The sequence below is a fragment of the Schistocerca cancellata genome, chromosome 4 (assembly GCF_023864275.1).
Source record: "Schistocerca cancellata isolate TAMUIC-IGC-003103 chromosome 4, iqSchCanc2.1, whole genome shotgun sequence".
Classification (NCBI taxonomy): Eukaryota; Metazoa; Arthropoda; class Insecta; order Orthoptera; family Acrididae; genus Schistocerca; species Schistocerca cancellata.
In genome coordinates this window covers 59,294,731-59,319,240 of record NC_064629.1, presented here as the reverse complement: position 1 = coordinate 59,319,240, position 24,510 = coordinate 59,294,731, and the positions used below count along the sequence as shown (strand labels likewise).

Here is a 24,510-nt window from a genome sequence, read left to right as displayed (position 1 = left end):
CAGTGCTAAGATCGCGCGGTCGACGTCTCCTCTTCCACCCATCACCCCACAGACACCAGCCCCTTCATCAGCTTCTGCTAAGACGAAGACCCCGAAGTCAGATGCACGGGCCTTCAAGAAGGAACCATCCCGTGCAGACTTCCTACGTTCCTCGACCTCCCAGCCATCGACTGGTACTTCCACCAAACGTCCTTCCAAAAAGGCTCATAGGAAGCACAGTTCTCCTTCTCCGCCACGGTGCATTTCTTCTCCTGCGCCACCCAGCGGTTGCCGCCCCAGGCCGTCATCCGTTTCGCCTGGCCGCACCGCTGGTAGCCGTACATCTGGCCGTTCACCGGCGGAGGAAGCTCCCCTCCCAGCCATCCTCCCGAGATGGCCGATGAACCTATGGACCCAATGGACGATGACTGTCCGCCTACTGATAGCGGTGGCGGTGCTCGCTCGAAGCCATGCCCTCAGCGGCCTTCGAGGTGACCCCTTTTTTCATCTTCCTTTTCTTACGATGGCACTTATTCACTGGAATATTCGCAGCATTCGCTCCAACCGAGAGGACTTGAAGTTGCTGCTCCGCTTGCACCGTCCGCTCGTCGTAGCCCTCGAGGAAACGAAGCTACGCCCATGTGATCAAATTGCCTTGGCACACTACACCTCTGTGCGTTTTGACCTACCCCCTGTGGTAGGTGTCCCAGCTCATGGAGGGGTTATGTTGCTGGTCCGGGATGATATTTACTACGATCCCATCACGTTGCACACCGGCCTGCAGGCAGCTGCCATCCGCATTACTCTCCGCACTTTTACGTTTTCCTTTTGTACCGTTTACACTCCATCGTCATCTGCCGTTACCAGGGCAGACATGATGCAACTTATTGCTCAGCTACCTGCACCATTTTTGTTAACTGGAGACTTCAATGCCCACCATCCCCTTTGGGGCTCTCCAGCATCCTGCCCAAGGGGCTCCTTGTTAGCAGACCTTTTCAACCAGCTCAATCTTGTCTGCCTCAATACTGGCGCCCCTACTTTTCTTTCGGACACATCTCACACCTATTCCCATTTAGACCTCTCTATATGTACTCCCCAACTTGCACGCCGGTTTGAGTGGTATGCACTTGCTGATACATATTCGAGCGACCACTTCCCGTGTGTTATCCATCTCCTGCAGCATACTCCCTCTCCGTGCTCCTCTAGTTGGACCATCTCCAAGGCAGACTGGGGGCTCTTCTCTTCCAGGGCGACCTTTCAGGATCAAACCTTCACAAGCTGCGATCGTCAGGTCGCACACCTCACGGAAGTCATTCTCACTGCTGCTGAATATTCCATCCCTCACCCTATTTCTTCTCCACGTCGCGTACCGGTCCCCTGGTGGACCGCAGCATGTAGAGACGCTTTACGTGCTCGTCGACGTGCTTTACGCACCTTTAAACGCCACCCTACAGTGGCGAATTGTATTAATTATAAACGCTTACGTGCTCAGTGTCGTCGTATTATCAAAGAAAGCAAGAAAGTCAGCTGGGCTGCTTTCACAAGCACCTTCAACAGTTTTACTCCTTCTTCCGTTGTCTGGGGTAGCCTGCGCCGGCTATCTGGCACTAAGGTCCACTCCCCAGTTTCTGGCTTGAAGGTCGCGAATGACGTCCTTGTGGCCCCTGAGGCTGTCTCCAATGCCTTCGGCCGCTTTTTCGCAGAGGTTTCGAGCTCCGCTCATTACCACCCTGCCTTCCTCCCCCGCAAACAGGCAGAGGAGGCTAGGCCACCTGACTTCCGCTCCTCGAATTGTGAAAGTTATAATGCCCCATTCACCATGCGGGAACTCGAAAACGCACTTGGCCGATCACGGTCCTCCGCTCCAGGGCCTGATTCTATTCATATTCAGATGCTGAAGAACCTTTCTCCTGCGGGTAAAGGTTTTCTTCTTCGTACATACAATCGCATCTGGATTGAGGGACATGTTCCCGCATGCTGGCGCGAGTCTATTGTTGTCCCGATTCCTAAGCCGGGGAAGGACAAGCACTTGCCTTCCAGTTATCGACCTATCTCGCTTACCAGCTGTGTCTGTAAAGTGATGGAGCGAATGGTTAACTCTCGATTGGTAAGTAGGCGTCGAGACTCGAGCAGCCAAACCAATGTACAATGTGGATTTCGTAGGCGCCGCTCTGCTGTTGACCATCTGGTTACCTTGTCGACCTTCATTATGAATAACTTCTAGCGGAAGCGCCCGACCGCGGCTGTGTTCTTTGATTTGGAGAAGGCTTACGACACCTGTTGGAGGGCGGGCATTCTCCGCACCATGCATACATGGGGCCTTCGCGGTCGCCTCCCTCTTTTTATTCGTTCCTTTTTAATGGATCGACAGTTCAGGGTACGTGTGGGTTCTGTCCTGTCCGACACCTTTCGCCAGGAGAATGGGGTGCCACAGGGCTCAGTTTTGAGCGTCGCTCTCTTCGCCATCGCGATCAATCCAATAATGGATTGCCTCCCAGCTGATGTATCAGGCTCCCTTTTTGTGGACGATTTTACCATCTATTGCAGCGCGCAGTGTACACGTGTCCTGGAGCGCTGTCTTCAGCGTTCTCTTGACCGTCTTTACTAATGGAGTGTCGCCAATGGCTTCCGTTTTTCTGCCGAGAAGACGGTCTGTATTAACTTCCGGCGCTACAAAGAGTTTCTCCCACCGTCCTTACGACTCGGTCCCGTTGCTCTCCCAATCGTGGAGACAACCAAATTTTTAGGCCTTACATTTGACAGGAAACTTAGCTGGTCTCCACATGTGTCATATTTGGCCGCCCGTTGTACCCGTTCTTTAAATGTCCTCCGTGTTCTCAGTGGTATGTCGTGGGGAGCGGATCGAACTGTCCTACTTCGTCTATATCGGTCGATCGTCCGCTCCAACTGGATTATGGGAGCTTCGTATACTCCTCTGCACGGCCATCCATCTTACGCCGCCTCAACTCCATACAACATCGGGGCTTACGACTTGCGATCGGAGCATTTTATACTAGTCCCGTAGAGAGTCTTCATGCTGACGCTGGCGAATTGCCACTCACCTACCGGCGCGATATACTGCTTTGTCGGTATGCCCGTCGGCTACTGTCAATGCCCGACCATCCGTCTTATCGTTCCTTTTTTGACGACTCTCTCGACCGTCAATACGGGTTGTATGTCTCTGCCCTGCTACCCCCTGGAGTTCGCTTTCGTCGCCTCCTTCAACACCTTAATTTTTCACTCCCTGCAACCTTTCGAGTGGGCGAGAGCCACACGCCACCTTGGCTCCAGGCTCAGGTCCGCGTTCACCTTGACCTCAGCTCGCTCCCAAAAGAGGTTACCCCCGGTTCGGTCTACCACTCCCGTTGTTTGGAACTTCGTTCGAAGTTCATCAACATGACTTTCATTTATACAGATGGCTCTAAGACCAATGACGGGGTCGGGTGTTCCTTTATTGTCGGGGCACAAAGTTTCAAATACCAGCTCCATGGCCATTGTTCGGTCTTCACAGCTGAGCTCTTTGCCCTCTACCAGGCTGTTCTTTACATCTGCCGCCACCGACATTCTGCTTATGTCATCTGCTCCGACTCCCTGAGCGCCATCCAGAGCCTCAGTGATCCGTACCCGGTTCACCCTTTCGTACACCGGATCCAACGCTCTCTTCAGCAGCTGGTGGACGTCGGTTCTCCGGTTAGCTTTATGTGGGTTCCTGGCCATGTCGGTATCCCTGGGAACGAAGCTGCATATGCCGCGGCCAAGGCTGCGGTCCTCCAGCCTCGGACAGCTTCTTGTTGTGTCCCTTCGTCCGATTTTAGCAGGGTCATTTGTCGGCGCATTGTGTCGCTGTGGCATGCCGATTGGGCTGCACTTACAGACAACAAGCTTCGGGCCTTAAAACCTCTTCCCGTGGCTTGGACGTCCTCCTCACGCCCTTCTCGGCGGGAGGAGGTAGTTTTGGCCCGGTTAAGAATTGGACACTGCCGGTTCAGCCATCGCCATCTGCTGACGGCTGCGCCAGCGCCGTTCTGCCCATGTGGGCACTTGCTGACGGTTCGACAGATTTTAATGTCCTGTCCATATTTTAACACACTGCGTCTAGATCTTAACCTGCCAAGTACTTTCGATGCCATTTTAGCGGATGACCCACGAGCAGTTGCTCGTGTTCTTCGTTTTATCAATTTGACAAACCTCTCTCAGGACATTTGATGATGTTGTTTTTTAATCCTATGCCTGTCAGTCTGTCTTTTATCGTGTTTTCCCTTTTAGTTGTTGTTGTCCACTTGTGCCTCGCGATGCATTCTTAGAGTAGTCAGGGCGCTAATGACCATTGAAGTTGTGCGCCCTAAAACCACAAAACAAAACAACTCCATGGACACTGATGTTCTATCTGACAAAGCCAATGGAGACTCTCAACAGACCAATTGCACATGTTTCGGCTGTTTGCCTGGCCATGATTGGTAAAAGTGGCTTCATCTCTAAACAAGCAAGATGACGCATGGGGAGTATCCTGTCTTCATGCCCATGCGCAGAACTTAACATGAGCCTCATAATTGTTTCCATGGAGCTCTGGACGGAAAGAGATGTGATAGGGATGGAACCTATGTCGATGAAGAATGTGTAGGACACTTGCCTGACTCATGGCACTTCCTCATGCGATAGTGTGGGAGCTAACACGCGGATCAACTGCAATGGCAGCAAGCCCATCAATTTCCCTCTCTTCTATCATCATTTGTTTCCTTCTGTTTCGTTATGTAGGTGTTGTATTACCACTTTCACGTAACTGGTTGAGGAGTTCGATAAATAACTGCTGAGATGTTTGACATGTATTGGAATATTTTGCCACGTACACTGTACACAAATGAACTGCATTCTTCCTACACTCTCCACATAGCATGAGCATGTCGACTTTTTCTGCATTGGTAAACCCCACCGTCCACGCACGACCTACTGCTTGGACTGTCACATACTGATTGATTAGCAAGTCGCAATAAATTCAAGGAACATGAAAGGCACACTGTAAGCAACCATAAGAACATCGTACCTAACAACTATGCCAGTTGAATGCTACAAACAAGTGTTGATGTGGATTTTTTTCAAAATATATCTCGTAAACGACTGGCACTAGAATCCTGTTACAAACACCAGTGACGTACTCATTTATCCTACTTTTAGTGTGTTAATATCAACAGGCATTGTTCCATTTAAAAAAAAAGTATGTGATTGCACAAAAATACACTTTCTAAGTATTGTTATAATTTGTTTATTGGCTAACAATACGAGCCCATCACTACCAGTCTGTTCTGCGAAAATCTCACATCAATTGCATTTTCCGTTTCCGTAATATTTGTGGTGCAAGTTTTAGGAGGTTCATTCTGTGTGGGGTAACTGATCATTTCAGTGAATATAATTTGCTGAGGCAGTGTTCAGATTAAACCAAAAGTTGCGAACGATAGACGTCTTCTTTGATTTAACTAAGGCATTTCATTGTATTGATCACAAAATATTAGTGCAGAAGTTAGACCATTATGGAGTAAGAAACCTTATTCAGAATCTTGTTCAAAAACTGGATGCTGCTATATGTTCATCATTAGAACAGGATCTGCAATAACTAATAGCCTAAGACGGAAATTATTGTGCATTTCTTATTTTATTTCGCCTATGACATATCGAATTATATTCTGGAGAACACTTCATATCCTAAAAAGGTAATTATTTGCTTAGGAGTGGACGGTTGGGGAAATGTATGGTGTAAGTTCGCAAACAACTTGTTGACTCATGTTCAGAAGTCTGGGAATTCTGACATTGGACCACTCAATATATACTCCCTTTAATGTCATTTTTTTGTTAACGTTATGAGCTTATTCCCAAGAATTTGCATCTTTCACTCAGTTGATATAGGCAAAAATCCAATCTGCATTTGGAGCACACCTCCTTGATTCTTGTGCAGAAAGACTTTCAGTATACTGCTGCATCCATTTTCAGTAAGCTATCACAAGTGTTAACAAATATTATCAGTAAACCATGCACTTTCTAGTCCAAACAGAATAATTTCATCATGATTCATTCCTTCTGTTCTGTTGGAAGTTACTGAAAACAAGCAGCAAATTCCTTTGTTACAGTGTTGATTACTGCAGTACAGCAGCTTGTTGTCTGCATAGGATTTGTGCAACTTTTACAAGGGGCATTCAATAAGTAATACAATACATTTTTTCTGATAGCGGGTTGGTTTTATTCAGGATTCGGTACACTATAGTATTCCTCACATATTTGGTTACGAAACCCTATTTTTCAACATAATATCTGGTCATTTAGACTGCCTTACGCCATCTGACCCCATGGTACCACTCTACTGATCACCATCAGAGCCAATGTCTTGCCGCTTTAATAAGCTCCCTCTCATCCATGTACTGCTTCCCACAGATGGCATCCTTCATTGGGCCAAACAGATGGAAGGCACAAGATATCGTCTGTCGGGTGGATGAGGAAGAACAGTCCAATGAAGTTTTGTGAGCCCATCTCGGGTGCACAAACTTGTGTGAGGCCTTGCACTGTCACGGAGAAGGAGAAGTTTGTTCACTTTATGTTGGTAATGAACAAGCCGTTATCGTTCTTCAATTTCTTGATGGTGTGTGGGGATGGCCAGCATGCGGGAAATCGGACAGGTGCGTGTGACCCCTTTGTACTGATGACAGATGCCTCACGTAGTGAGTCATCATGCTTTTGTTCACTGCCAGGTCTCTGTAGATATTATTCAAGCACCAGTGAATATATATGATGCCTTGTTTTTCCGTCAAACGAAACTCAATGACAGCTCTCTGCTTGGATTGCACTCCATTCGAGAAGCCATTTTGAATGCTACGTACAGCGCTGTGACGTATTGGAACTTCATGAAACTATAGGGGCTGAAGAAGGAATATTTCATGATGTCCCACAACAATTTCCACATTTTTAACCGAAATTGGCTGGTAAAAAAGTGTTGCAGTACTTATTGCCTGCTCCTCGTATTTATCTATAGTTCACTTTTTTGATGTTAATTTGACTTACTGACTCCTTCCACGACCATGGGGATTTGACTCTCAACTTGGTGCCACTTAAAGCAGATGTGCAAAATAAATTTTAAAAAATTAAATATGTTTTTAAAAATTATTGATTTTCATACATTTTGTGTACACACAACCTGTATAACAGCGTTATAGATTTAGGAGAAATAATCAGAAGTGACATCATGCTGACATGACCAGTATTATCCAACATCTCTAATTTTTAGCACATAGGAAGCTTGATAACAACTGATTAGTGTTCTGCAGCAGAGGAAAGTCTTGGCATGTCTCACTCCAATGTACTAAACATCATGCAGCTATTAGGGAGGGGGGGAGATGAAACTGACAGGCAAGTACTTTAGTGTATGGTTATTACTGGAGAACCTATGTAATCTTATTACTGATATTGCTAACAATTTATACTGAAGATGGTACACTCCTTAGAAAAAATAATTTAAATGTCCATACTTCTATTACAGAATCCTTGTGTGACAGCATGATGGTAGTTAAAATCTGTTACCAAGTGGGCTGCCATGAACAGTTTGATAATGCGGTATTTATAACATTAATGAAGGTAGTTTGCGGTCAATTTAATAATCATCTACATCTCCAAGTTCCTCTCTGTGAGACATAGTATCAGGGCAAAGCTACCATTGCTCCCACACTGGAATAGCAATGTGGCTGCAAAAGGAATATTGGAAACTATTGGAAACCATTTTGAGAAAATACAAAAAGCCTGCGGTTGTAGCACATAAAGTGGAATTGGCCAATGTTACAACTGCCTGGAATAATGCAATTGCTTTGTGTTGACTACTATTGCTTTAACAGATGTGGATATAACACAATATATTGATAGGATTTTTAACAAAATAGAGACATGGTATTACTTAACATCAAACTATGACTTCTGTGTGCAGGAGTTGCAGGCAGCCACAATTAAGACACTTACACATAAGCTTTCAGCCACAGGCTTCATAGGAAAAAGGGAAAAAGAAACATACATTTACGTGCGTTAATGTCAGATAGACTTGATAAATTGAAGGTTTCAGTTTTTATTTGCGTCTGAATAGGAAAAGCGAAGTTTCTGTTTAGGACAGTTTCGCGTGTACGTAAACGTTTGTTTACATTCTTAACTGACGTTATATACGCGGGATTATCAATTAAGGCAGTGTACAATACTCAGAATTTACGTTAATTAGTGTCATTTAGACTCGATACATTGATGGTAGCGGTTTTATACGTTTTATTAGATAATTTTTCGACAGTACGTAAACGTTTGTTTACATTATAAATACGAGGGATAATCAGTAGGTGTAGCTTACTGTAGGTTACTGTGTAATTCTTTAATAATATTCACTAGATAGCCCCTAGCGGGAAAATAAGCACCAGATTTAGCTTCTACCATACATTTTTATTGTTTTTCACTATTGAGTGTCCTTTCTGTCAACTAGAGTGTAGCTGTAGGTTTCCTTAAGTCTCTTATAGTAAATCACATATTACCTAGATGGATAGGGACTGTGTCTTTTGTGTGCAGATGCAGGAGGAGTTGGCCACAGTCCAAAAGCAGCTGACAGCTTTGTTGGCCACTGCCAACAGGTTTCAGAGTGCCACGCTGAGGTGTGGTGGGGATGGGGTGCCTGGGGCAGCCTGTCTGTACTAGATGTACAGGGAGGGGGGGTCACAGCTCTCTGTCACTGAGCCGATCTCAGGTGCGACTGAGCCGGCCGGCCCAATCTCACCTCAGTGTGGGCGGTGGACGGTGTCGAGGTCTTGAGGTCTTGAGCCTCAAGGTGAAGGCCACATGGGGGATGCAGGCTCTTGCCAAATCCCATGCACTTTGCTAATAGTTTGTGTGTTATCTGATGCTGGCGGGAGGCTGAGCTGGATCAGAATGCACCTTCTGCCAGGATAGTGGCCGCTCCTTCAGCAAGGTCTGGACAGGCATGTCGGGATGGGGATTTGTTAGTTATTGGGAGCTCCTATGTTAGGCGAGTCATGGAGCCCCTCAAGAACATAGTGGCTAGGGCGGGGAATAAGTCGAACGTTCACTCAGTGTGCTTGCTGGGGGCCTTGTCTGGTATGTGGAAGAGGCTCTTTCGGCGGCTATCGAGCGTGCGGGGTGCAGACAGCTGCAGATTGTTGAACATGTCGGCACCAACGATGCCAGTCGTCGGGGTTCCGAGGAAATCCTTGGGTCCTTTCAATGGTTGGCTAAATTGGAGAAGGCGGCCTTCAACCCTCGAGGAGTGGAAGCCAAGCTGGTGATTTGCAGCATCGTACCCAGGGTGGACTGGGGTCCTGTGGTTTGGAGTCGAGTGGAGAATCTAAACCAGAGGCTACGTCGACTTTGTGACGGAAATGGTTGTCGATTCCTCGACCTATGCTATGGGGTGGAAGGTTGTAGGACGCCCCTCGATAGATCAGGGCTGCACTACATATAGAAAGCAGCTACATGGGTAGCACAGTACTTGTTGTGTGCACATGGGTTTTTTTTTTAGATTAGGTTCCTCCCGACGGGCAACAAACCATTGGCCTGAAAAATTACCAGTTCACGACACTGATGTGGGTGTGCCACCTGTAAAAATTGTTAGTTCGCCTAAACAGCTCATTCCAAAGGATTTAAATATGCTAAATCTAATGTTAGTAAATTGTCGAAGTCCCCAAGTTACTCTCCAAAATAAACAGTAGTAATGCCAATATTGTATTAGGTACTGGAAGCTGGTTGAAAGCAGACATAAATAGCAGTGAAATTTTGAACTCTGATTGGACAGTGTTTAGGAAGGATAGGACTGATGCTATGGGGGGTGGTGTGTTCATTGCAGTTAAAAGCTGTTTAAACGCAGTTGAGAGCGATATTGGGTTGGACTGTGAAATAGTCTGGATAAAGCTGTAAATCGAACAAGGAGTCACCATTGTATTAGGATGTTTTTATAGACCACCAGCATCCACAAAAAAAACGTCACAGAACGTTTTAGGGAGTACATAGGAAATAAATATCCAAATTATCCATTAGCTATAGGAGAAGACTTTAATCTGGCGTCCATTGACTGGGAAAATTACACGTTTATCACAGGGGGCAGAAGCAAAGTCTCTTGTGAAGTTAATCTAGGAGCGCTCTCAACATACAACCTTGAACAGTTGGTTAGAAAACCAACTCGAGATGGGAACATATTAGATATCTTGGCGACAAACAGACCTGGTCTTTTTGAGGAAGTTAATCTAGAAGAAGGTATTAGCGACCATAATGTCGTTGTGGCTTCTATGTCCGTGGAAGTTGCAAAAAAGCCAAAGAAACAGCGTAGAGTTTTCTTGTTTGGGAAAGCAAATAAAAGTGTCATTAATGAATATCTTTATAGTCAGCTCCAAGCATTCACCGCGGGACTCAGATATTGAGCATCTTTGGTAGGAATTTAAAGGTATTGTTCACCACGTGCTAGAGAAATATGTGCCTAGCAAAAATACAGGGGAGGGAAAGGCTCCACCTTGCTTCAATAAACATATCAGGAAGTTGGTGAGAAAGCAGAGAATTTTGCACAGTCTTTTTAAACGTAGTCACTGCCCCATTGACAAACAGAAATTATGCGAAATGAAAGCAGCTGTCAAAAGGTCAATGAGAGATTCTTTTAACGAATTTGAAAGCAATATTTTATCTGCAGATTCTAAAAATAACACCAAAAAATTTTTGTTGTACGTAAAATCTATGAACGCTACAAATAATTCAATACCTTCTCTTTCTGACAGTACGGGTAATGTAACGGATGGTGATAAACAGGAGGCCGAAATTCTAAACCTAGCTTTCAGAAAATCGTTTACGGTAGAGGACTGCAGCATGATTCCCACTTTCAGTTGTCGAACAAACGCAAGGATGGCTGACATAGCGTTTAGTGTATCTGGGATTGTAAAACAGCTAAGATCCTTAGACGCCAGCAAGGCATCTGGCCCAGACGGTATCCCAGTAAGATTTTATGTTGACTATGCTACAAATATAGCACCATGCTTATCCATCATCTATCAGAGATCACTGAAACAGAGGAAAGTTCCACGGGACTGGAAGAAAGCCCAGGTCATAGCAATCTATCAAAATGGCAGAAAATCGGATGCTCATAATTACCGGCCAATTTCACTGACATCGATTTGTTGTAGAATCATGGAACATATTTTGTGTTCAGGCATAATGAGCTCTGTGGGCTCTGAGAAGCTCATCTGCGGAAACCAGCGCGGTTTTAGGAAACAGCGATCATGCGAGACACAGCTGGCCCTCTATGTGCATGATATACAACAGGCTCTAGATACCGGCTCCCAGGTCGATGCCATATTCCTTGACTTCTGAAAGGCGTTCCGCACTGTCGCTTGCTCCAATAACTGCGCGCTTACGGTCTATCCGATGGTATATGCGGTTGGATAGAAAGTTTTCTAACAGACAGAGAGCAGTATGTCGTCCTGAATGGGGAGACTTCAACAGAAACAAGCGTAACATCATCAGGTGTGCCCCAGGGCAGCGTAATAAGTCCGCTGCTTTTTACGACTGGTTGACGGTATTGACAGCGGCATTAGACTGTTTGCCGATGATGCTGTAGTCTACAGGAAAGTAGTATCACACGAAAGTTGTGAACAAATCAATGAAGATTTGCAGAAAATAAATGCGTGGGGTAATGACTGGCAGTTATATCTCAATATTAGTAAGTGTAACCTATTGCATATAACAAAGCAAAAATCCACATTAATGTAAGAGTACAAAATAAATTCCCAGTCTTTGGAAGCGGTAACATCCGTCAAGTATCTGGGTGTGACTGTTGGAAATGATCCCAAATGGAACGATCAGATTACACACGTAACGAGTAAGGCGAACTCCAGATTGCGATTTATTGGTAGAATCCTGAAGTGATGTAGTCCTTCAACAAAGATAATTGCTTACAATACTTTAGTTCGTCCATTCTTAGAATATAGTTCATCTGTATGGGACCCTTACCAGTTGGGTCTGATTCAAGAGATTGAGAAGGTCCAAAGAAGAGCGGCAAGATTCGTGACTTGTACGTTTAGCCATCGCGAGAGTGTTACAAATCTCATAGAAAGTTTGATGTGGGACACACTTGCAGATATACGACGCGCTAAACGGAAGGGGCTGCTCACTAAATTCCAAAATCCGATCTTTGCCGAGGATGTAGAGCATATATTATTACCATCTACTTTCAAATTGCGCAATGATCACCATTCAAAGATAAGGGAAATCAGAGGTCGTACTGGGAGGGGGGAATATGACTTTGGCGCGAATAGTGCCCTCCGCCACTCAACGCTTGGTGGCTGGAGGAGTATATATGTAGATGTGGATGTAGAAGACAACAGACGAAAGTGCTGTGATGTTTCAAACAACTATAAGACAGCTGGAATATACTGTTTAACGTAGATGAACTCAACTGCAGTGGAGACATACATAACCAATTTGTATATCAAATCACAAGACTGAGAGTGAACAAAGATATTAATAACCATCTGGACTCTGTAGAGCGCTCTCATATGCGTATAGGAGAAACATTTACATCTTCCTTGGCGAAAGAACATAGTATTACCAGGCTGCATTCATAAATACAGATCACATGATATGTTAGACTCTCTGTGAGACTGTTCAAGTGTACTAAACACCAACAAACAGTATTTACAATGTGCTTCATTGTGCTCTGTAACAACTGCTTCTGTGTGGCGTAAATTATCAGGTAGGTAACGGAACAGCTGCTGTTTTGCATTCAACAGGGTACTGCAGTTTGTACACTGGGGCAATAAGAATACCTGGAAGTTGACTGGTATGCAAGTAAACGTCCTGTACAAGACCATAAGAGATCATAAACTATGTTCTGTGTGCCTATAGTAATTATCTGCGTGTAAACTACATGGATATTTTAATGCAGACACCAATAAAGATGACATAAATATTGTACAGAAGTGCTATATTAAAGCTGGAGAAACATTTCTTCTCAGTCTGGTGCTATGTCTTTCTTTGCACGCTGTGTGGTTTGTTAGTGGATACATGAGGGAGGAAAAGGTGCCTTTCATGAACAGAGAATTTAGATATTAATTTACTCTACATCTAATATCAAATGGTAAAAATAATATATACCTTTGTTGCTGTATTTGCCATATCAGTAACTAACAGTAGCTCTGAATGTATATATACAAATACAAAAGATTTATAAATTTGTCACTCTTCAATACAATATCTATAAAGATGATGTCGAGCCATGGCCACTATGAAATTCTGTAAATGTTGTCCAACTGGTAAACAAACAAAATGGGGTCTGTGCATGAATGTTCAAACTTAAGTACACCTGCCTCCGGAGCTATAGAGAGGGGATGCTTGTATCTCATTGGCAGTGGCGTGATCATATGTGGCAGCATCGTCATGCCACTGTGGCGGCTGTAGGAAATGTGGTGGTCTAATTGGCAGCATGCATCCTTAAAAGTGCGGCTGACCAGATGACTGTCAATACCATATCTAGGACATCGTTCTCCACAGTACCATCAAATACAGGTATTAACGAATTAGAATTGGTTCCCACAAATAGTGTTATTCCATAGTCATGCAGGGTAGCTGCTCAGTCTTAGGCGCCTTGCCATGGTTTGCGGAGCTCCCCCCATCGAAGGTTCGAGTTACCTCTCGTGCATGGGTGCGTGTGCTGTCCTCAGTGTAAGTTAAAGTTACATTAAGTAGTGTGGAAACCTAGGGACCGATGACCTCAGCAGTATGGTCCCATAGGATCTTACCAGCACCACAGGTCTTAACGAAAAGAAAAATGTATAAAGCAGACTTAAACCGCACCTTTAAGTATAGTTAATCAAGGTGCATACGACCCGGGACATCCGGGAAAAACCCGGGAATTTTTTCATCCGGGAGAAAACCGGGAAAAACACGGGAATTGTTTAGAATTCCGGGAATTTTTCGTTGTTTTAGTTTTCAGTTAAATTTTTGTGATTTTGACTGGTAACAACCAATACTCTAACAAAGGATGTTACTGTATCCCGCTACTGCAGAATAATAATGCAGCAACAGATCATGAACGAGAGAAAAAAAGAAAAAAAAACTTAAGTTGTAAAGGAAATCCGTCATATACAACAACAAAACAGTGCTCATACAAGCGTCTGCCGACAGCAAAGTGTGTCAAAGGCTTTAGGAAGACTGCAATGCCCCGGTTCGCAAATAATAGTAAATCTGGGGCTGATGCACAGAGCAGTCTGAGTTGTGGTAGGGAGGTGGGTCGTCTCCACGTGACCTGTGTTTACGTCCAGTGATTATGTTGTTTCCTGTTCGTTTGTTGCTCTCACGTTAAATGGTAACAAAAAGGATTTTTGTGGCCGGGAGTTATCAAATGAATTAAAATACATTCGCATAATTACGGAAGCCCAAAATATGTTGTTAGTTGCAGATATTATTTCCACCATTCTGACAGTCAAGCATTAATCGCCTTGCGGAACAATGAAGTTATTTTTGCCGGTTTGCTGAAGAGACTTGGCTTTCATTAATCTTTTCTGCTGAGGCAGTCAATTGGTTTGAAACGAAGTATTTAATTTCACACTATTGGCTAGTTTCAACTGTTTGCTGCATTTCAAGTGCACCTATGGCATTATGCCATAATAAAGAACCAAACATGAGATAATACGGTACTGGTACTCCAAGAAAATTTACATACGAGTGTGCATTTTCAACCGATTTATGCATTTTAGTATGGTTCACGAAATTCCGACGCTTTTGAAGTATCATCTGATGTCTTGTTTCTTTTATGACATAATGTAAGGTCTTTTAATGTTTTACGCGTACCAACGTGTATATGGGCTTCCTGCGTCATCGTTGCTGCGCAAGCGCAGTGACGCCTATTATTTTGTGCTCTCTTGCAACTGCTGAAACGAACCTATTTCTAACAGGTCGCGGGAAAATATTACGAATGGTGGTTTGAAAAGTGTTACATTCAAAGCAAATTTCCTTTTGCACAGGAGCTATGTGCAAGAATGTACGATGAATTTCTTAAATCACAAAGCGTTTGACTCTGATTTAAAAATCAACTCTTTGAGGACGACGACGTAGAAGAATTTCGAGTCTGGAAGATCAGACATTTATGTCGTTATTAAAAATTTTACTGTCACATTTGTGTGATGTATCTTAAAGTGTAACACGCGCAAAAAGGATCAACATTATATGTGGAAACTTAACTTTTCTTCCAGCTTATTAATCTTCGAGACCTATGTTATATATGAATGCTACATATATTAATTTAAATCATTAACTTTTCTTATTTGTGTGTTCGTGCTACTTAAGAGTGATCTTGCTATTGGCTGACTATATCACGTGTCCTATGCTGTTATCAGCTGGCGAGATCACGTGACATGAGCTATGACTGGCTTACAAAAGCCCAACATAATCTCGATTTCAATGCTTCGGAAAGTGACATGCGTTGTTTGGCAGAATTAAAATTTATACCTTCGTAATTGGAAAATATGCAGCGTACATCTTGCTGCACATCAAACGTCTTTCAAAACGTGTCCACGCCCCCACCCGAATTTCGTTTTCTAAAGTGTCGGGGAATTCTACGTTGGTATATAAAACCATAAACATTCAAAGGATTGATGAGTTTTACAGTGCCAAGGAAGAGTATACTGTCACTTAACTCAGAAAAAGTGCATTTTCACCCAGGAGAAAGTGTATTTTTAACCCGGAAATCCGGGAAAAATCCGGGAATTTTTTTTCCTTGTCCATGTATACACCCTGTTAATGTGTTGTATGTAAAAAAGAAGAGAGTGAGAGTGAGAGTGAGAGTGGAGAGAGAGAGAGAGAGAGAGAGAGAGAGAGAGAGAGAGAGAGAGAGAGAGAACTGGAAATCTGAGAGGCAAAAGTCAGAAAATGAAAACTGGGGAGTATATGATGGAAACAATTGCCATGAAGGGGGAACATAAACTGTTATTGGAAAAATAAGAAGCCATAGCAGACGTGCAGACTAGGCTTATATACTGAATAGAAGGTATGAAAGAATGTGGATATTTTAGTGGGGAATACGAGATATTGGCTGTAAATACCTATGGAAAGTGGCCATATGTTGGTGCACTCATAGAAATCAATGAGTCCATGGAAATTTATTGGCATAGTAAAGGAAACATGAAAAAAGAAATTTACAAAGCTTATTTCTGCTTCAATCTGTTTAAAAAGAACAGTCACGTTGTATGTAAATAAGGTGGACAGGAGAGTATTCACCTAGCAAAATAGCAGCTACATTCAGACCTTTGAGCTGATTGAACAACAACATGTAACAGTAATCTTTGCAAAAATTGTAAAATTGAAGTTTTATACAGAAATTTTGCAAGGATGATTTTCCATGGTACATTCAGGAAGTTGTGGCACGTTTTAACAATAGTGCAATGCAGGAAGTAAGAGAGAGAATTAAAATTTCTGATTGCTCTTGACTAGAAGAATTGCAAGAAGGAACTTAGTTACTTTTTAAAGTCATAAAATAGACTGCACAGGAAAAAATTAGATTCGTATTATAATCTGAGAACATATCTTTGTTGAATTTGTCAAATTACTGCCTGGAGAAAGAAATATATGATTTGGATATAGATTTTGCCGGCCGGAGTGGCCGAGCGGTTCTAGGCGTTTCTGCCCGGAATCGCGCGACCGCTACGGTCGCAGGTTCGAATCCTGCCTCAGGCATGGATGTGTGTGATGTCCTTAGGTTAGTTAGGTTTAAGTAGTTCGAAGTTCTAGGGGACTGATGACCTCAGATGTTAAGTCCCATAGTGCTCAGACCCATTTGAACCGTTTGGATATACACTCCTGGAAATTGAAATAAGAACACCGTGAATTCATTGTCCCAGGAAGGGGAAACTTTATTGACACATTCCTGGGGTCAGATACATCACATGATCACACTGACAGAACCACAGGCACATAGACACAGGCAACAGAGCATGCACAATGTCGGGACTAGTACAGTGTATATCCACCTTTCGCAGCAATGCAGGCTGCTATTCTCCCTTGGAGACGATCGTAGAGATGCTGGATGTAGTCCTGTGGAACGGCTTGCCATGCCATTTCCACCTGGCGCCTCAGTTGGACCAGCGTTCGTGCTGGACGTGCAGACCGCGTGAGACGACGCTTCATCCAGTCCCAAACATGCTCAATGGGGGACAGATCCGGAGATCTTGCTGGCCAGGGTAGTTGACTTACACCTTCTAGAGCACGTTGGGTGGCACGGGATACATGCGGACGTGCATTGTCCTGTTGGTAGAGCAAGTACCCTTGCCGGTCTAGGAATGTTAGAACGATGTGTTCGATGACGGTTTGGATGTACCGTGCACTATTCAGTGTCCCCTCGACGATCACCAGTGGTGTACGGCCAGTGTAGGAGATCGCTCCCCACACCATGATGCCGGGTGTTGGCCCTGTGTGCCTCGGTCGTATGCAGTCCTGATTGTGGCGCTCACCTGCACGGCGCCAAACACGCATACGACCATCATTGGCACCAAGGAAGAAGCGACTCTCATCGCTGAAGACGACACGTCTCCATTCGTCCCTCCATTCACGCCTGTCGCGACACCACTGGAGGCGGACTGCACGATGTTGGGGCGTGAGCGGAATACGGCCTAACGGTGTGCGAGACCGTAGCCCAGCTTCATGGAGACGGTTGCGAATGGTCCTCGCCGATACCCCAGGAGCAACAGTGTCCCTAACTTGCTGGGAAGTGGCGGTGGGGTCCCCTACGGCACTGCGTAGGGTCCTACGGTCTTGGCGTGCATCCGTGCGTCGCTGCGGTCCGGTCCCAGGTCGACGGGCACGTGCACCTTCCGCCGACCACTGGCGACAACATCGATGTACTGTGGAGACCTCACGCCCCACGTGTTGAGCAATTCGGCGGTACGTCCACCCGGCCTCCCGCATGCCCACTATACGCCCTCGCTCAAAGTCCGTCAACTGCACATACGGTTCACGTCCACGCTGTCGCGGCATGCTACCAGTGTTAAAGACTGCGATGGAGCTCCGTATGCCACGGCAAACTGGCTGACACTGACGGCGGCGGTGCACAAATGCTGCGCAGCTAGCGCCATTCGACGGCCAACACCGCGGTTCCTGGTGTGTCCGCTGTGCCGTGCGTGTGATCATTGCTTGTACAGCCCTCTCGCAGTGTCCGGAGCAAGTATGGTGGGTCTGACACACCGGTGTCAATGTGTTCTTTTTTCCATTTCCAGGAGTGTAGATTTGAATGATAAGCTTGTTTGTACAAAAACTAACCAAAGCTACAGAAAGAATGACAGTATTTGGAAAAGGATAGATTGCACACACGAGACCACATCACTATGTTACAGTAAAAATATTGTAAAAGAAATACTCTGCTGGCAGTGAAATCTTGGTCTGAACATCTTAGGGTTATGCAGTAGAATAGTAAACCCATTGCAATTTATAGTTGCGTCACTGTATATTGTATGGAAACTACATAGCAGTGGTGAATGCAGGGTAATTTTGTTATAAATAAGTCAACCTAACTATTTTTCTTTAAAAATGGAGGCATTACTGACCCAAAGCTCCACACTGCACACAATTTTATACCGTTTGCAACTTCAGGGGAACACATTGCCAGTCAGACGATTACTGTATGGGGTGACACGTTTTATGGCACTTCATAATTAGACTTGGTTATTGCAGGGAGACCTGCAGAGGATTGATGACTGGACTTAGGACTTAGATCTGGACCTCGCCACAGGTAAATGTAACGTTCTGCACATAAATAGATGAAGAGACTAAGAAGTGCACAATTACACTATTGATGACAAATCATTGGTAACGTTAACAGTTGTGAAATATCAGGATGTAAATGGCTGGAACGATCCAAAGTGGAATAATTACACAAAAACGAAATATAGGAAAAGCATATGCCACACTCAGAGGAATCTTAAGGAAATGTAATTCATCCACTAAATAAGTGGCTTACAAAACTATTATAAACCAATTTCCGTGTATTGCACGTCAGACTCGGGGCATTAGTAGCTCACTGTAATAGAAAAGGTATACCAGATCCAATGCAATGCGGTATACATGTGTTCGTTACAAAGATACTAAATGAACTCCTGAAATTCTGGTGGTAGACGCTATAAAAAAGGTATTGCATTATCATGGAGGAATTTACTCTTGGAAAAACCCAAGATATCACTTTATGGGCAACACATTACTCTCTGCCAGACACGTCTTGTGAAAAGACTGCAATCAGAAGATCCGACAAATTAGAGTTAATACTGAGGTTTACCGACAATCATTCTTTCTATGTCCCACTGGCAAATAGAACAGGGACGCGTGTTAAATGATAGACGGGCTCTCAATCTCACACTGTAAGAAGTTTCTGATATTATCTATTGTATACAGTATCAACCCTGTAATAATCATTTGACTCGAAATTATTACTCTATCTGCCAATTTTGTCCAAGTAATGGAGTTCTGAAGCTCACATTTTTGTTCGTTAGATGATCCAGCATACATCACAGCTTGGGAAAAGATTGTCATCGCAAGTTACACATCATATCCAGGAGACACTATCTGCGTTTTCGAGGTAATGTAGTGTCAGCAGAAGGCACAGACTATTATGCTGCACGTATTCGAAACAAAATACTTAATACACACAGAATACCATTTTGTTGGTCTGTTGCCTGTCGCTGTGTGTGTTAATCATATATAAAAAGTATAGGTTTATGGATCTGTGGTAATGGGTTTGTTTATAAAATGACTAGCCACGATTTTCTTTTTTAAATATGGTGTGCATTTCAACGGTTTGGTAATGATTGTGATGCGCTGTCACATTCAAATACAGGCTCTCGAATTTTACCTAACAGCACGTTGAAAGATCTATGTTGTCCTCATGCATGCACTGTGCTTGAATAAATTTGTAATTAGACATGGGTTTTTCTTAAGTGTGTCAATGTGTGTTTTTCGAAGTATCAATGTTCGTGAGATGAGGTCGCACAGCTGCAGTTGTGAGTGATATATTAACACCCTCTGAATTCGGCCTGTATTCCACCCTGCTTCCACCATGCAGTAGCAGGTGATTAAGCAACACATCGCAGAGTACATGGCTGATGTTGGCCACACTGTCTCCAGCCACATTCACAACAATCCGCCAGCCACTCATGAATCAGATAGCTGTTCACTGCAGCGGCAGCAGCAGCAGGAGGGGGGGGGGGTGTTTGTTTAAAATCAAGATACATATGAACCCATCCTATCCTATTACGCCAAGCAGTACAACATGACCATACAGCAAAACTCCTGCAGTAACTCCTAAACATGGAACCAGGTACTATCAGTGTAATTTGTCTGTGTGTCTTCATACTTGGAAAAGGATAGATTGCTACTCGCCACATATCGGAGATATTGAGTCACAGATAGGCACAACACACACACACAAAACTTACGACCACATCACTATGCTACAGTAAAAATATTGTAAAAGAAATACTCTGCTGGCAGTAAAATCTTGGTCTGAACATCTTGTTTCATGGCAAGTGTGTGCCTAGGGGTTTCATGTAGGCAGTGTGGTAACGAGATTCCAACCATTTTTAAACTGTCTCTATGTCACTATGATGAAAATACAACAGTAATTGTTTTAACAAGTAAACCATAATAAATTTTTTTGTTTCCACCATTTTTCATTTTTGACGATAAATTACATTTATTGGGTGATAAATTAGAACAATAAGGCCCTCTCTGGGTAGTCATCATTGGGTAATAAATAGGGCTAATACATTGGGTAATAGATTACAGCAGGAAAACTGGAAACTAAAAAAATAATTAGAAAGTGCAGTTTGCAAATAGCAAGTTGGAACATTTATTTTGTACTGGTGCTTGGCGAAAACTTCTTGGCTGCATTTTGGGTCATAAATTACCCTAATTAGCTAATAAATGATAGAGGGAGCATGGCTGAAAGTGACTCATACTAACTGTCTGCAATCTTGGACACTTAGTTGTCCTAGAGCAGTAGGGGAAAGGAAGAGAAATGATCTTGATCTCGACCAGGACCTGGGGGAGAAATCTTGTAACAATGCAGACTACTCAGCTCCAGTTTTTTTTCCATTACTGTTTGAATTTCCCGCCATTCTATGCTTTGGAGACTTGGATGTAGGTCTGCTGCAAATGTCTGAGACAATGAGCTATGCTGGTCACTAAAATTGCAGCATTTTGACGACTGGATGGTTTGCCTCTGCAGTACAGTTGTTCTTAGCTAGTAGTGCAGGTTGCATATCTGCATTGTCCCTATGCCAGAACCTATTCGGCCATACACTAACAACCATGTTACTTCCTCTGCTATTCAGCTCCCATCTAACATGGAAATCCACTATTTCCTGTGTTTTTGGAACTTAGGTGCAATTAAAGTATAATCATCAAGCTAGCACAACATAACCTCCATAGTGCTTACACAGGATGTTATTACAAAATCTTTGAAAAGATAATGTTCACTGTAACTGTACAATGTATGTTGTTTTATAATCAGCGACTGTTGATGTGCATTAGTTCTCTTGGAGTATCTTTTACAGCATCTAATTAATATGTATTATGAAAAGTAATGATAGTTTTCAATGGAAGACCCTCTGGTGCTGGGGTGGAGATAAGGAGGGAGTGTTGGTGTTTATTGCTCATCACATGTTCCTCTCACCACTGACTAAAAGTGTATATGCCCTTCCAAATGACAGTACATTACTACTACTTATTCCCAAAATGGACATCAAAAACAACATTGGTCACCTTCCTGCTAAATTATTCCCACAAATTTCATATCCCCTAAAGATTAATCTACAGCTGGTACAGGGTTCAACCAATCAAAAGGGTTTCTTTATCTGTACTCTGCAAACAAGTGTGAAAAGCATGCCATAGAGTACTTCCCATTGTATCACATATTCTTCCTGTTGCAGTCACATATGGAGCACAGTTTAACATAATAGTCGCGACACTTTACATTTACAACGAAAATCACCTTAAGGAAGAAAGAGGTTAGCATCCTCTATAGCGGAATAGCCAAATTGCAATAACCATGCATCTGACCGATGTTTGGTGCCATCTCTGAACTATTTAGTAAATATGATGAACAATCTACTTATTAGGTTTTAATAAAGGGAGATATAATATAAAAATAAATATATCTAAGTCATATCAACCAATAGATCTATACAGCACGTGTCCTCCAGCGTTTTTATAAATTTAAAAAATGTATTTTAAAAAAATTAAAGTTTTGCCCAACTGACGTAATTTAAATGTTTTAATAATAATCACAGACTCACAAGGAGTGAACATGGAAATTTTATTACTTAACGATAAAGATGAAATAAGTGGGATGACAATGTAAGAATTTTACTTATGTTCCATTTCATGTAATTAAATTTGAAGTGGTTTACTTCCATTGAGGTTTATATGTAGTTCATATAGATGGCGCCATATAACCAACCGATGTGTTCTCCACACAGCCCGCCTTCTGCAAAAATTAGTATTCCATGAACTGTGTACAAAGCTAGATCAACAGGCATTACATGCATTGACCAAAAAAGGATAGTGGTATGTAATATACAAACCATATGAGTTAAGCCATTAATTGCAACTTTTTTATGACATCATCTAACTATGAACCTGTTGTATTCTAAGGATTGAGAACGGGTAGTTGCTAGCTGAAATCTAGCCAACAAAAAATTCCAAAGGACGACTGATAGCTGAAATCTATTATTTACAAATCGTTTAAGAAATGTCAGAACAGTGATATTGCGCCATCCAAACCTTTCATCTACGAAACATTTTTTGGAGAGTTCGTGTGGCCTGTTTGTGTTATGATGATCGAGTAAGGGTTTGCATTTTGTCGTTATTACTCGTGTGTTGAAAAATGCATATGACGACCTAAAGTTACATAATGTGCTTTATACATATTTCACAACAAATGGTTTCTTATATTGTTAATAAACAGTGAGAAGTGTGAGGGCATAATCTATTGTCTTCAGTCTCACTACAAGGTATTAGTTGAATCCTCACCTCCCCATACGTCTATCGACAGTAGACAGATGATGTTTTGGCCACTAGTGTAATTTTTTTCCCGCCAGACACTGTTAACCTTTATGATCAAACTAAACAGGCCAGCATAACTTGACTATGTGCTTTAGCAATATACCAAGCGAGGCACCAAACTTTTTCACCTTCAATTGCTTTTGATCTCTTAAAGACAACTGTAAAACATTTTTCACCTAGACTGATAATGACTAGAGTCTCATAAAACAAACAGCAATGCTTTCTCACAACTTCATTAATGAAAGAATGAAATCACATACCTTCCTAACCTCTGGAGGCCTAATCTCATTTCATTTCTCCCTCCGCTTCGAGGTGATCCACTTTCTTTGCCAGACAGTGTAAATGCATAGCAACGTTTTATATTTTTTTTCAAATTCACAGGGAAATTTTGTTTTTAAAATGCTTTGCATATTAATCCCTTATTAAGTGCGACATGATTTACATGCATTTTACCGTTTTTCTTGCAGCCAGAGTTTTGTGAAAAAGTCCATGGCTTCTTTCACAGAGCCGCTAGAACCAATTTTGTTTGTTGCTGTCACAAAAGTGTTTTCAACTGTGCCAGATTTTATACTATCAACTGTCATGACATATGTACTCGTATATATTAAACGCATACTCTGTTTGTTTTCCAGATTTTTTTAAATCCCACACATTTTCCGTTATGTTGTTAAAATTGTCTGTATCGTATCTAACAAAGAAATATTGTGCTTTCTTGAGATCCTACGTAAGATACATATGTCTAAATCTATTCTCTACAATACATTGTTACGTTCCTGGCAGAGAGTACTACCCATTCAAGCATGTATTAAGATTTCTTCACATTACATTCACATATGGAGTCCTACAAGAATGATTGCTTAAATACCTCTGTGACCACTTAATCTGTGCCACTGCGGCCCTACAAGGGCGATGTGTAGTGGGTTATAGGATAAGTGCATCAAGCTTCAAGACTGCCAATTCAACGGCGGTCTCCTGTAGGAAAAACAAACCTTCGTATACAAAAATTATTCCCTTTATTCCTATTTTATATAGGTCCCACACCTTTAATCATTACTAATGGCCAGGTTGTATGAGTGTTTTGTAAGTAATCTCCTTTGTAGCATGATTGCATTTTCACAGCATTCTACCAATGAACTGAAGTATATCACCTGCTTTACCTTTGCTTGAACATATGTGAGAACTGTATTTAATATCTCTACCAGTTGACCTAGGCATCTGTATAAATAAACTGATACTGATGCAGTTTTTCTCATCTAGTACTTCAGAGTTGATCACTACATCATTGCAAAAAGCGTCTGGCGGTTCTTAATATTTTCTGTAAGTTGATTTACATACAACATGAGCAACTATGGACACATTGCACTACCCTGAGGTACTAATTATCCTACTTCTACTTTTGACAGTTACTCTCCATTGAAGATATGGTACTGG

At 42.9% G+C, this 24,510-nt stretch overlaps 1 protein-coding gene across 4 annotated transcripts in view; it reads left to right on the top strand.

Annotated features, from left to right (window-relative positions):
• LOC126183431 (N-fatty-acyl-amino acid synthase/hydrolase PM20D1-like) overlaps positions 1-24,510 on the top strand; it is a 291,898-nt gene that overhangs the window by 78,508 nt on the left and 188,880 nt on the right. Inside the window, exon 2 of one of the 4 annotated variants that reach the window (XM_049925407.1) lies at positions 19,509-19,594. The exons of the other annotated variants lie outside the window; for them this stretch is intronic. The gene's annotated coding sequence lies outside the window, so the exon portion shown is untranslated. The remainder of the gene's footprint in view (positions 1-19,508; positions 19,595-24,510) is intronic. 4 annotated transcript variants of the gene reach the window in all.